Raw genomic sequence first — 13,517 nt, 5'->3', positions numbered from 1 at the left:
ATATAAATTAACAACAAAAAATAATATTTTGGTACATCCCTGCCTGCTGTCAATCTTTACAAAAGCATAATGAAAAACAAACCAATGAACACACATAATACAGAATAAACGTGTAGTATAGAAAGACTAAGTAAATCTTAAATCTTGGCTTTAAAATATCTTAACCACAATTTAAAAATTTTGAAATTATTAATTCGAGGTCATCGTGGTTTAAGGTGATTTGGTATGTTCTCAGGATGGAATTGTGCAAAAAAGACTTGAGCAGTATGGTTAGGATGGACAGAAATATTACTGTGCTACTTTGAGAAGCGGGATCCTATCACCTAAGACAAAAGGAAAGTCCGGGTTGTGGGTATTGGGGAAGTAACCCAATAAAATCATATTAACCCTTTTTAACTTTATATTCAACTGTTTTTTACTTCGAATTAAGCTTTTTTTCATCTTAACCCTTTCCTCAAAGAGTTGAACTGAAAAAAAAAAAAAAAAAAAAAACGAACACGGGAATGTGCTATGTGATATAAGCATCAAAAGTAAAGCAGCAAAAGTGTGAGAATATACTTTTTAAAATAGATAATACTTAGGCTTTTAGAACACCATTTGAAAATTAGTTCTGATTAAAATTAAAATTGTATAAAATAACATACAAAAACAAATTATTCGTATTTTAATTTGAATTTTTTTAGTATAAAATTATTGGGTTTTTAAAAAAACTATAAAAATAATTATACAATTAAAATTTAAAATTATGTAAAATAAAATATAAAAACATAAATTCATATTTAATTTACATTATTTTTAATTTTAATTACAATTAATTTTCAAATATTTTGAAGAGCCTAATAATTTTATAATGAAAATACCTCCAATTAAAAGAAGAATCATTTGTTTTATATTTTATTTTAGGTAATTTTTAATACGTGTTTTTAAATAACTCAAAAATTTTAGAATGATTTTTGTTTTTTAATTTTTTTGTTGTTATTAAAAAAATCCAAATGGTTTCTTATAAAAAAAGTAAATTCATGACTTATTTATTCCATCATCAGAATCTATATTTTAGATGGTCCAAATAAACGTTTAAATAAGTAATGTAAGTACTTATTTATTTTAAAAAAACATGGAATTGTTTTGTTTTTTAAAGAAAAACCAAATCTTATATTATCACTTTCTGAAGATAGTTGTACACACAGACGTGTTAGGCAGATATCAGGATTTTGAGTAGTAAATACTCATCATCAAAGCTTTGTGAACCTCCCAATTACCCAGAGTTGTCGACCACGTGACACAAAATTTTAATTTTAAAAAACATACGGGGATGGTTTTGCTTGACATGGTGAAGGCATTCGATCCAGTTTGGCACAAAGGTATTGTTTACAGACTTACGAAATACAATTTCCCAAGCTACTTTGTTAAGATAGTTCACAGCTACCTTCAAAACAGAACATTTAGAGTAACCTCAGATGAACTGTCTCACCACTGTATAATATTGATGCTGGGACCACCCACAAGGCTCAATCCTAAAGCCAACCTTGTTCAACATATTTATAAATGCACTCCCTAGACTTGATAGTGAAGTATCTCTGTGCGCTGACGATATAGCAACATACTGTTCATCGTGGAATGTGAGTGCTATTACTAGCCCGTACGCTCCACAGGAACGTTATATTTTGTCACAGATGGAAACCGGCTAAATAGGGCAAAACCTGAGGCAATATTTTTCAAACAATTTAGGAAAACTACAAGAATTGGTGACTCAAATGTTACCTTGAATAATAGTTTAGGCTAATGAAAAGGCGGACACCCTGGCAGACGAGGATCTGCAAGACTGTACATAGGTCCTTAACATATTCTGTGATAACAAAAATATGCACAGAATCCTCCATCACAGAAAGGACACAAAAAAGACAAAAAGAGAAGTGGATCTAGATGGTAGTGCTAGTCACAGTAATCTTATGCTAAAACAACCCTCACTGGTACAGTTAGAGAAGGCTAAAGTCAGGAGTGATAGAACTACCAGTCACTGGCATCTGATAAACATCTACACAACATGGGTATATTCAATGATGACCCTATTTTTAGGTTAGGCAATGAGGAGGGATAAACAGCCGCCCATATCATCTTCGAATGGAAAGCAACGGTTCGATGGATACGTAACCTGGGATACAAAGAAAACCCAGGGAATGGAACTGCAGCAACGACAGTCAATGACCTAATACGTTTTAGGAGAAGGTTCGATTGCACTAAGGAACTACGAATATACAATAAGCCTACAAGGAATATCCAATAAGGCTGCAGTGCTTGGGGAACTAATTTCCATTATCATCTTCATCATCATCCCCGTCCAGTTTTCCTCGTGTGCACGTGCCAACTCCAAGAAGGTTCATGTAAATATTTCGATGAGAGAATGACCAAATTAGAAATCTTGCTAGTTCTTTCTAATTTTCGAACTGAGATTTAAGCTAGTGGTGCTGAAAAAAGCTCAGTTTATACAGGATGTCCCGTGAGGAGTCGATTCTTTAAGAGGATATCCTACATTTAAAAGTCCCTTTTGTCAAAACATTCTCAATTGTATTCGAGATATTTCGCTTTTTGTTTTTACGACCTTTTTCCAACCACTTTTCGAGTTTTCCAAAATCAACATCCTTATGAGCCAACAACTCCCATCAGGAAAAATATTAGCCTTGTCAGTAACATTGCTAATCTAAGGGAACTAGGAAAGTACAATAAGCGAAAAGACTGCAGTTCTTGGGGAACACTTCCTAGGTCATCACCTCCATCATCATCTTCACATAGGACCGAGTCGGTTTCTATCTCAGTTTTCCCATTTTTGGGAGTTTATAAACTCCTGTTGTTTCCTTAATTTTTGCTTAGTGAAAGAGAGGTAGAATTTATTTTTCTGGTTGAGACGAGGTTGGGATGGAGTAATCATATTTTTCCCTTCATTGGTTCCGGCCTAAGGGGTGTGGGGGCTGCACCTGTTTCTTGGCCTAAATCAACTCTTGTCTTACTGCCCACCCGATTACGTTTTCCCAGGAGCTGAAGATACGTCAGGCGTTCCCAGACCAAGTTTGAATTAAAGGTAGAAGAGTTGAATGTCTTCAGTGTTCGGCTGTCTGAGAGAATATCTGACCACCGTTTAACTCATTTTTTAAATATTTCTTGTACACAAAATTCTATTTGATCTAAGCTTTGAAAAGTGATATTGCGGGATCTAAAGGTTTTGACACCTGCCCCCCTTTTTCAGACATTTCTTGCAGCTACTACGGATCCTGCCTTGAATAATAACAAGGGTGATATAAAAAAACGGAAACTAACGGCGGAAGGGTGGAAAGTTATGGATGAAGAAGTTGGAATGGGAAACTGTGTCCTCATCTGTTCACTGTTACGATTTGTTAATTTTAATTACGAAACATTAAGTAGGCTCTGGCCATTAAGATGGCTTTGCACGAGCTGGGCATTCGAGATTTGGCCAGTGTTAGCCGGGTTTCCATAGAGTAAAGTTGGTGAGAGTTATTCTCTTATAAATATTGTATTTTTTGGTAGATCAAAGTTTTGCAGGTATTTTATTACGGATATATTACAAACAAATCACCATCTCTTCACATAGCATTGAAAGATGGTAAAGATTCCAATATTTCCAGAATGAAGATTGGCAATATCACAATATAATTGATATCATTCTTCAATATCATTTTAAATTATAGCTGATTATGCTAGGTTACGATACCCAATTGGAGGTTTTAATTTAACAATATTATTTTAACTATTAACGCACATCTATCACCATCGATGTAAAGACAACAGTCACTGTGTTCTTGGATGAGGCAACGTCCTAAAGAAGCTCTTTTGAACTTAAATCTTGACCATACCTAAGTTCGTTTCAACTTATCTGAAGATTTCTTGGCAAATATCCTTTACAGAAAGATAAGAGTGCACTCGAGCATAAAAAAAAATGTATTACAATAAATATAGTGGGATATAATAAAAACTAGGTTTATACAGATTTATTTGAAACGTTGAATGTAGTTAAGTAGGCAGGTTATGTCTCATGAGGGTTATTTTAGAATAGCCTCTTGGATTCTAAAATTCTAAGCTAGGTTTATGTTGAAGCACGTTATTTATAGACGAAAGAAAGTCGTTCATCGCTTCATAATCCGCCTTATTGTTAAATTGCGACATCATAAACGGATTTACGAATAGAGGAGGGAATGTCCTATTAATAAAATGCGTGACCATGTGTAACATTGCTTTAGCCGTCTCATCGGCGGATGAAGGCTATCTTCCAAAATACTAGAATTCTTGACGAAATTTGGAACCCCTACTCAAACCATCTAATTTTAGGCCGTATAGAAGGCTAAATCTTTGAACGTATATTTGGCATGTCCGCATTCAAAACCGTCACAGCCTTTGGTAATTGTGCACGTTACTATTTTTCACTGTAAATGAAGGAAGAAACATCGCCGCCAGTCGAACAGATGAATTTGTCCTAATTGGGGAAAACCTTTCAAAATCTTTAGTTTTATATTGGCGTATAAATTTATTCTTTGGGAATCGGCGAGGATTAAACTGTAAAATTATAAAGCCACGGATTGAGTTAATCACGTCCAAAACATGACAACTAATCCAGTTTCAAAATTAACTGTATGATTTGTCCAGAGTTTAAACCCTCCGGATCACGTCTGGAATCCGTTTCTTGTTAAAGGAACGGATTTAAATTTAGCGTTCCGTATGGAACAAGTCAAGTCCGACCTCTTTAGCATGTCGTCCGCTAAAATAGAATAATCACTTTACATATGTGTATACCGGTCGGCCGTGTCTCCTGCTTGTTGGACATCAGTATATTCGATCTCAAGGTCACAGATCGTCGACCCACCCAGTGTTCAACCGCGACAACCGAAGATATTCAAACTCGCAGGCACCCCACAAACACTTCTTTTTTAATGTTTTTATATACTATATTTTTAAATTTATTTATTAACTTCTATAACATATACTGTAATGTGACCCTGATGTCTTGAGTGGAGTCAACAACCATTGTTATCCTAACGTTTAGCAAGGACTAGTCATTGATGAGGAGATCCCCAAGCCATTTCGCTTAAGTAACTGACGTTGATGGGTTATGTTGAAACGGCACACGGCCACTTGCTGGGTCTGTCTTCACTCGCGGGTTCCTCACTGAAGATGATATGATGCCGATACGCGTTTGAATAACTTAAACAAAAACCCGCATACAGAAAAGACAGACCAGTGGTAGAAATATTGGATGAGTGGTTTTGCTTCTGAGGGTAAATAGCATGGGTGCGTTTGTTTGCATTCACTTAAGCCAAAGTTTACGCCATTCGTCTATTCGATTGACCTCCTGATCATTCCAAACAAGGATTCAAGTGGGGATATCTGAACTTTTTAACCGCACCCAACGGGCAGTAGTCGGAGCGATTGGCGATCCTTGGCGAACTCGGATTCAAAGGACGCGCTTTACTTTGTACAAGATTAACTCGTGCTTTGCGTTACACGCCATGCAAAAAAAAGAGGGGATAGGGTATGTAAGCCTTGTCAAACCCCACGATGATGGAAGGAAAAGAATGGTGAAGACACACGCCAAAAGACGATAAAACCATAATGTTGAAGAGCTGATATAAATTATATCGCCATAATTTAATATTCTATTGTTTCTAAATTCATGTCGTACGTGAAGGTTTGATTAGATAGAGGCGCAGGAATGCAAGTACCTGGCGTGTTATAAAATTTCACTTGAACACATTTATTTAACCTATCGGTTTCTTTTGTTCCATTGTTTGCATATTATAACTTCTTACAAAATGTTCTTTTTTTATGACGTAGTGAAGCGTTCTTAAAACTGTGACTTTTACAAATTGACTGTCACCTCCCACGAACAGCGTATGAATCATCCATCTGCCACGGGTTTAACCGGACTCGTGTTGCAAGCAACGGTTATTTATACACTCTTCCCCTCTCCAAAAATCTATGCGGGTCAAATGGGAACAGCGAGAATAGAAGCGGCGATAAAAGACAACCTTGCTCGAACCAGTTTGGAAGACTCTAGGCTTCGTTCCTTCATTCAATCTTGCACTCATTCTACTCTTGCACATTTTCATAAAATTATTCAATTGACTCGAAGGTAATACTTTAGTTTACCGCCTAAATAACCAAGCCTTTTACGAATATTAATCGATTGTTTTTCGTTCTGGGTAGTTCTTTTTTTAATCGTTAATACTTTACAGTTAACCTTTTGTAACGTACACACTAGAAACTATTACGATTTTATTTATTTATTCTATCATACATTTATTTTATATACAACGTAGGACCTACTAATATGTATGTATAAACGTACAATGATAATTAATACATTTAATTATTATTATCATTATTATCATTATTTAATTTATTGTTAACTAACTAATAATTTATCACCCTCTCACTTCATGTTTATCAGAGCCTTCTAGATCTCACGACACATTCTAGCCGCCACACCACACCAACAAGTTGTTTATTAGACATATTGGTACAATGCTAATTATTACACTTAATTAATACACATTAATGCAATTATAATAGTTTAATCCACTGAGCATTAACTAATAAATTATTATCCTCTCATTTTTTCACAGTGCTGTCTAGATCGACATACCTTCTAGAATTCACGACATACTCTAGCCGCCACCCTACGCCAACAAAGCTTATTATTACACTTTAAAATACTGACACAATGCGAATTGTTACACTTATGTACACGAATGTTACACAATACAATTATAATTGTTTAATTCACTGACCATTAACTAATAAATTATAATCCTTTTTCACTGTTGCCGCCTAGATCGACGTGTATTTTAAATCTTGCGTCACATTCAATCCGCCACAGTACACCAATAACGTTGTTTATTACACTTTAATATACAGGCACAATGCTAATTATTACACTTAATTAATACACATTAATGCAATGATTATAGTTCAATTCACTGGTCACTAAAGGGAAATCATTCCCCGTTGTTTAGCACCAGTGTCGTCAAAATTGACATGCCTTCTTAATCTAACGACATTCTAGCCGCCATACCACTCCTCGGGCCTCGTTTTATTTTATTATTATTATTTTTGTATTTATTTTTTAAGAAGTACATAAAGCAACATATATAATTGTAAATGGCTGTTGAAAAGTAATGTAAATGATAATAATAAAGTAAAAATTTTAATGTAAATAGAAAACAACTTTATTTACTAACTTATTAATCAAATTCCGAATTCATGAGTGATTTTATTAATATCCCTCCTTGCTCGGATTTTCGATTGAACCTGTTACATTATAAAACACAATAGAATATCATAAAATGTTACCTGACCGATTGATAATATTCAGTTCATAATGGATTTCTTTGATAATAATAATATCAATCTAATCCAATATATACTTTGGATAATATTTGATCATTTTTTCGATATTGTTAAGATTACGAGTTTCTAGGTTCAATGACTCAAAAATGGCTTAAGTTTCAATTCATATCACAGTCCATATTTTCATTTTGTTCACCAAATAAGGAGCACATGTGACTTTGAGATCGGTCCCCACCACATTTCCGTATTTGGGAGCACTAGCTCAAATGGGCGTCCCCTTGAGAGTTGCACACACCTTGCTCGCACCGGTCTGACAGTGAGTCAAAATTCTAAAAACAGCACTACTTATGGTGTGTATGCCTGTCACGTTCGATTCAAGAAGCATTATTTATAGAAATACTTCTTCAATCAATACAGAACCCTCTGTTTACGATTCATCGGAATGCTGTGCCACTTCTCCATCCTATTCGCTAACATTCTTTTTTCTCCTAACTTAAATAACGGGTTTTTATTCATTGTAGTACTTATCCTATCTAAAAGAATAAAACATTATAATTCAACAGCTAAAGAAATGGCATTTCTACCCCCTGATTTATTGGTAATAATACATTCGACGCGTTACAATTTTTAAGGTGAGTTGTAAAATATTGCGTCGAGGTTGATGGACGTAGTAACTCGATCATCCGTGCCAATATTTGCATTGGGGAGGCGACAAATATTTACGAAGTACTAGTTACTAAAATAATAGCTTAAAGGAAATTGACTTAATGAAACAATTAAGTAATTGATAAAGTTAATTTAAAAATTACAATAAAATCGACTGGCTGGTAAAATTAATTTAATAAGGTAAAAAATATTTCCACGTGCCTCAAAGGGAAAAATTTACATAAAAACGTTTTGTAAAGAGGTCGTTAGCATCTACTTATGCTTGCAAACTTCTTGGCAAAGAATGGACTAATTTTTTACTTTTCTTTGTCCAAGTTTCTCCCACACCTCGTTTAAACATATTTTTCAAATATTGGCAAAGTTGTGTTTTTTTTATTTTTTGATGAATTAACCTATCTGTTTTTCACGGGCATTACGCATATACGTCACATACAAGACACCCTCAGTGTAAACAACTTTATTGGTGTAGTGTGGCGGGTAGGACATGTCGTTAGATCAAAAAGTCGTGTCGATCTAGACGGCACTGGTGAAAAACAACAGGGAATGTAATAATTTCTTAGTTAGTGACCAGATAGTTAAATTATAATAATTGTGTTAATATGTATTATTTAAGTGTAATAATAACATTGATGTATATATTAGAGTGTAATAAACAACTTTATTGGTATAGTGTGGCTGCTAGGATGTGTTGTGAGATCTAGAAACGTGCGTTGGCGAAAAACAACTGGGAAAGTAATAAACCGAACTACAATAATCGTATTAATTTAGTGTAATAATTAGCATTGTTCCTACGTATATTAAAGTGTAATAAACAACTTCATTGGTGTCGTGGGGCGGGTAGAATGTGTCGATAGATCTAGATGACACTTGTAAAAAATAATTAAGAAGATTATTAGTTCTTAGTTAATGGTCAGGGTATTAAACTAATATAATTGTATTAATATGTAATTAAGTGTAATAAATAGGATTGTGCCGATAAATTAAAATATAGTAAATAATTTCATTGGTGTTCATCTGCCGATAGATCTAGAAGGCACTAGTAACAAACCATTCCAAAGATTATGATTTATTAGTTAATGGTCAGTGAATTAAACTTATATTATGGCATTAATGCACGTTAATTAAGTATAACAATTAGCATTGTGCTTATATATAAAAGTGTAACAAAGAACTTTATTAGTGTAACGTGGCGGTAGAATGTGTCTTAAGTTTTAGAAGGAACTGGTAAAACTGGTCTGCTAGTCAGTGAACACACGTTGTACCGGCACTGGGTCAATTCCTCACGTAAAGCCCACCACTTACTGTCCATCTGAAGTGACCCAGTGACAGTTCAGCATAACCGAGGACACCAAGAAGACATTGGAAACAAAGAATTGGAGCACCAGTCAATGTGTACTTCTTAAAACAAAAATCGAGTCAATTGAACTGTACAAAGTTCCTAGGAAAAATAAATAAGCCAGAAAGCTGGCTTCTTTGCAGAGTTAAATTGTTTTTTCTTATATTATTTTACTAGAATGATACAAGTCCAAACACGCCATTTCCTTGAACAAGGAACTATTGAGCAACGATTTCACAACCTTGTGCAAAATACGGATGCAAGATGGATTCGGGCAAAAAAGCAGAACAAGAGTAAAATTCTCTCGATAATAACGAACTGCAGTAGCGTTGCCCGAATATTTATGGTGGCAGTTTTCCAGTTGAATGAATCAGTGGTTTCAAGGATGGAGTGAGTGCATTGGAGAAACAACTTTCAACACCAAGGCGGACCAGATGAAACGCCTACAAGCCGAATCACTCCTCTTCACGATCAACGGCGAACACATTTCCCACATAAGGCTATAAGAATGAACTTCAACTGACAGAACAAATAAAATAAAATAAAATCACTTGGATCGTCAAATCACGAAACAAAAAAAACATTAATGTCGAGACAAGGCAGTATGGTAAACGCCAAATATGTACATGGTTTGTGGTTGGTGGATAAAATATTAGTACAGTGTAACGTCCGATAAAGGACTACTCCGTTTAGGTGACACCTCCTTTTACAGGACAGTCACAGACTCACCGGCTCGAAGATCATTTTATTATCACTTTCTATGAATTTAACATCTCTACTTACAGGACACTCTAAATAAAGGACAAGGACGTGGGATTGAGAGAAGAGAAGATACGTAATATAAAAAAAAATAATTTAGAACCGAATGTATAAGTGAAATGTTAAAGGGCGTTTTTTCTTTGATTGATTTGATTTTTGTAAATTTTTATATACTTGACCTCTTTTAATACGATTCTGAATATTATTTTCTCATCATACATAAAAAAATCGAATATCCTCCTTGTTGATTTAGGAGGATTTAAATAAAAATGGGTGAGTCAAACCTGGTAAAATTTCAAGTTAAAAAAATATATATTTCGACACGTGCATCTGACTACGTTCGTCGAGAAGGGCTACTTTCTAATTGTGGTTTAGTAGCATAAAAAGGGGCAATTTCAAAAATTTCAGAGTTTCTGTGGTAAGGATCGGTGGTTTGGTGAACAGCTGAGGGGGTCAGGATTGTCGATGAGAACGACCACCACTGATACCCTGGAACCTGGAAGTTCTCATACATACATTATCCAAAGAAAGACTGTAGCCACAATTCACAGGCTAATGCAGGGACAGTTTCCAAAGGTGTGACGGCTAGAACGTAGCGATCTAGACGGCATAGATGCAAAACAACCGAGAAGGTACTATTTTGTCACTAGGATATTAAACAATATTGTAATTTATATATTATTAAAATGTCGACGATTTTGTAGGAAGAGATGTTAAATACAAAGATGTCCCGAAGGTTATAAACAGCGTTTGTGAGTCTCATGAAGATCTACGCTTTGGAGGAAGAAAACAGGTCAGAATACTCAGTAATGCTCAAACTAACCTGGGCATTGCTGGGATAATGAGAACGACCACCACTGATGCCTTGTAACCTGGAAGTCCTAATCTCCCAGCAAAATGTATCTTCATCCTAGGAGAGGTTATAGCCACAATTCACAGACTCCAGACTTACTCGTATAAAAAGGAGCAATTGAAGCTTCGGAAGAACTTCAGGTCGAGGTTATGTACATGCCTGGTGATGCCATATTTCCAAAATTCAGATGTAATAAGAAATTTAACATTAAATACGCGATGGCTGATAAAAGGATCCCAGTTAATGCCGACTATATTTGGCATGAGGATAGTTTTAAGAGCGAGTATATCTCAGGAATAGAAATAAACCAAGGGGTCATAAATACCTCGGGCAATATGGTATTGTCTTTCAGGCGATTCAAGGCTGGGCTTTCGAGCAAAAGAATATCATTTACTCGGACACTAAAGGCAACTACCTCACCGAAATTGGGAAAAACATCGAAATTTGGGTACAAGAGCATAGGGGCAAGGAAGTTGTAGTTTTTCTGTATAGTCTACTGTCGAAGTATACTGTCGAAAGTTTTTCTGGCATACCGCTAAAAACGTAGATTCATGAGACAATGGAAAAAGAATAAGGCCTCGGTTCAATGTGAATGATACCCAGGATATGAGAAAGTTCATTAAAAGACCAACACAGAAACTAACTGACTAAAAGACTAAACTAGGTCGTGTTCAGACTAGAACGATAGTGTAGTAGTCTCTCCGTAGGCTGACTTGCATCGGCATTATGGAGATTACACAGTAGGCCAATATTGTCGTGGTGGACAGGGTAAAGAGGCTCCTTTTAGCCTTAAACCTTAATATTAGCATATTGGCAAGTTACATTCATCTGTTGACACTATTTGACCGTGATTTTTAAGTTCAAGCTTGCAGGAAAAATGTTCAACTTTTATACAACCAACAGATCCTCAAAGTTTAAATGTTTTCAAGGATTGCGAATTTATTAATTGTTAATGTACAGCCCGTCCATTATATATCATTATTGTAACCTTCATCCCGTATTTTTCACCGTCAAGATGGGTTACAAATAGGCAGGTTAGGCAAAAAACTGTTATCTTCGGCTAATTTATTAATTTTTTTACTGATCGTTCTAGCATATTTTAAATAGTGTACATTTAAAAAATAAACAGTATGGGGCCCTAAACTGAGCTCCGTGGAACCCTTCTATCACAGCCCAGAATTTGATAGTCTTGCATTTACACTGACAAACTTTTCAAAATGTTTCACAGAAAATGCAAAGAAGCCTCTCTTACAACAAAATATTCCAGTTTGAACAACAGAAAATCGATTTACATTGTAAGGCATTTTTGAAGAAAATCTCTGTTTCATCTTTCAAGTAATAAAATCATACATCAAGGCTTTGAAACTACTATTAATAATTTACAAAGTTAACAAAACCGACTACTTACATTACTGAAACTTTTTGGTACAAGTGGATGTCGATTCTTTATCGGAATTATAACCTCCTAACCAGGTTATTCCAAGGTTAGGATTACCAGAAGTAGACTAGTGTATCGTTCTCTTTAATCAATTTAATACTGATTTTTCAGTGTAAATACTGTGAACGTTTTCCCCCATTCTTTTCTCCACTTTTCGTATCTATTCATCTTTCAATCGTACTCTCCTACAAGCTCCATTTCACTGTACACCATTTATGCTCCTCAAACAACAGCATTTATATTTTATTAAAATGTGCAATTCTACTTACAGTAATGAAACTTATAGTTTTAAACCGTGAATTTATGTATCGACTGAAGGAACGAGATATACAACCTATCCATTTTACATGTCGTAATTAACCTCCAGGTGGTTATCCTAGGTTAGGATGGAGGTAATAATATGACAAGATTGCTTGTACGTAGCTCGATGTACCTATGGCATATTCTTTTAAGTCGAAACCATTTGACACCTTAAGACTATCGATATTTGGTCAATTATGATCAAATCGCCATCTCTTCACTGGACATGTACAGAAGGTAAAGATTTCAATATTTCCAGAATGAAGTTTGGCAATATTATAATTTTGAATTACAAAATCAGAGTTAACAAGTATGAGCATCTACTTACAATACGACTCTATAAAAACTTTATAAACGTGAATTTTCGAGTTTATAGAGGAACCAGGCCTACAACCCATCCATTCATTATGTAAATTTGTAAATCTTCATATGGTTATCCTAGGTTAGGATAACCAGTTGGAAGTTATAATTTGATAAGATTGCCACATTAAGACACATTAAGACTATCGTTATTTGGTCAATTATTATCAAGTCACCATCTCTTTACTGAACATTTACAGAAGGTAACGATTCCAATTTTTCCAGAATGACTGGCAATTCACAATATAGTTACTATAAGCCTTTAATAATTTAATTTTGAACTAAATCAGGGTTAACAAATATGAACATCTACTTCAGTACGACTCTATAAAAATTATGTATGTAAGTCTTTTTTTACGAGGGTATTTCAACCATGAGGTTATATCGTTGACACCATGTTAAAGTGACGAATGTGAAAAGTGGAGACAATCCATATTCGTCACTTTAACATG

Source organism: Cimex lectularius, unplaced genomic scaffold (assembly GCF_000648675.2).
Source record: "Cimex lectularius strain Harlan isolate CLEC.00 unplaced genomic scaffold, Clec_2.1 scaffold218, whole genome shotgun sequence".
NCBI classification, from domain to species: domain Eukaryota; kingdom Metazoa; phylum Arthropoda; class Insecta; order Hemiptera; family Cimicidae; genus Cimex; species Cimex lectularius.
Note: the sequence above shows the minus strand (reverse complement) of the source record.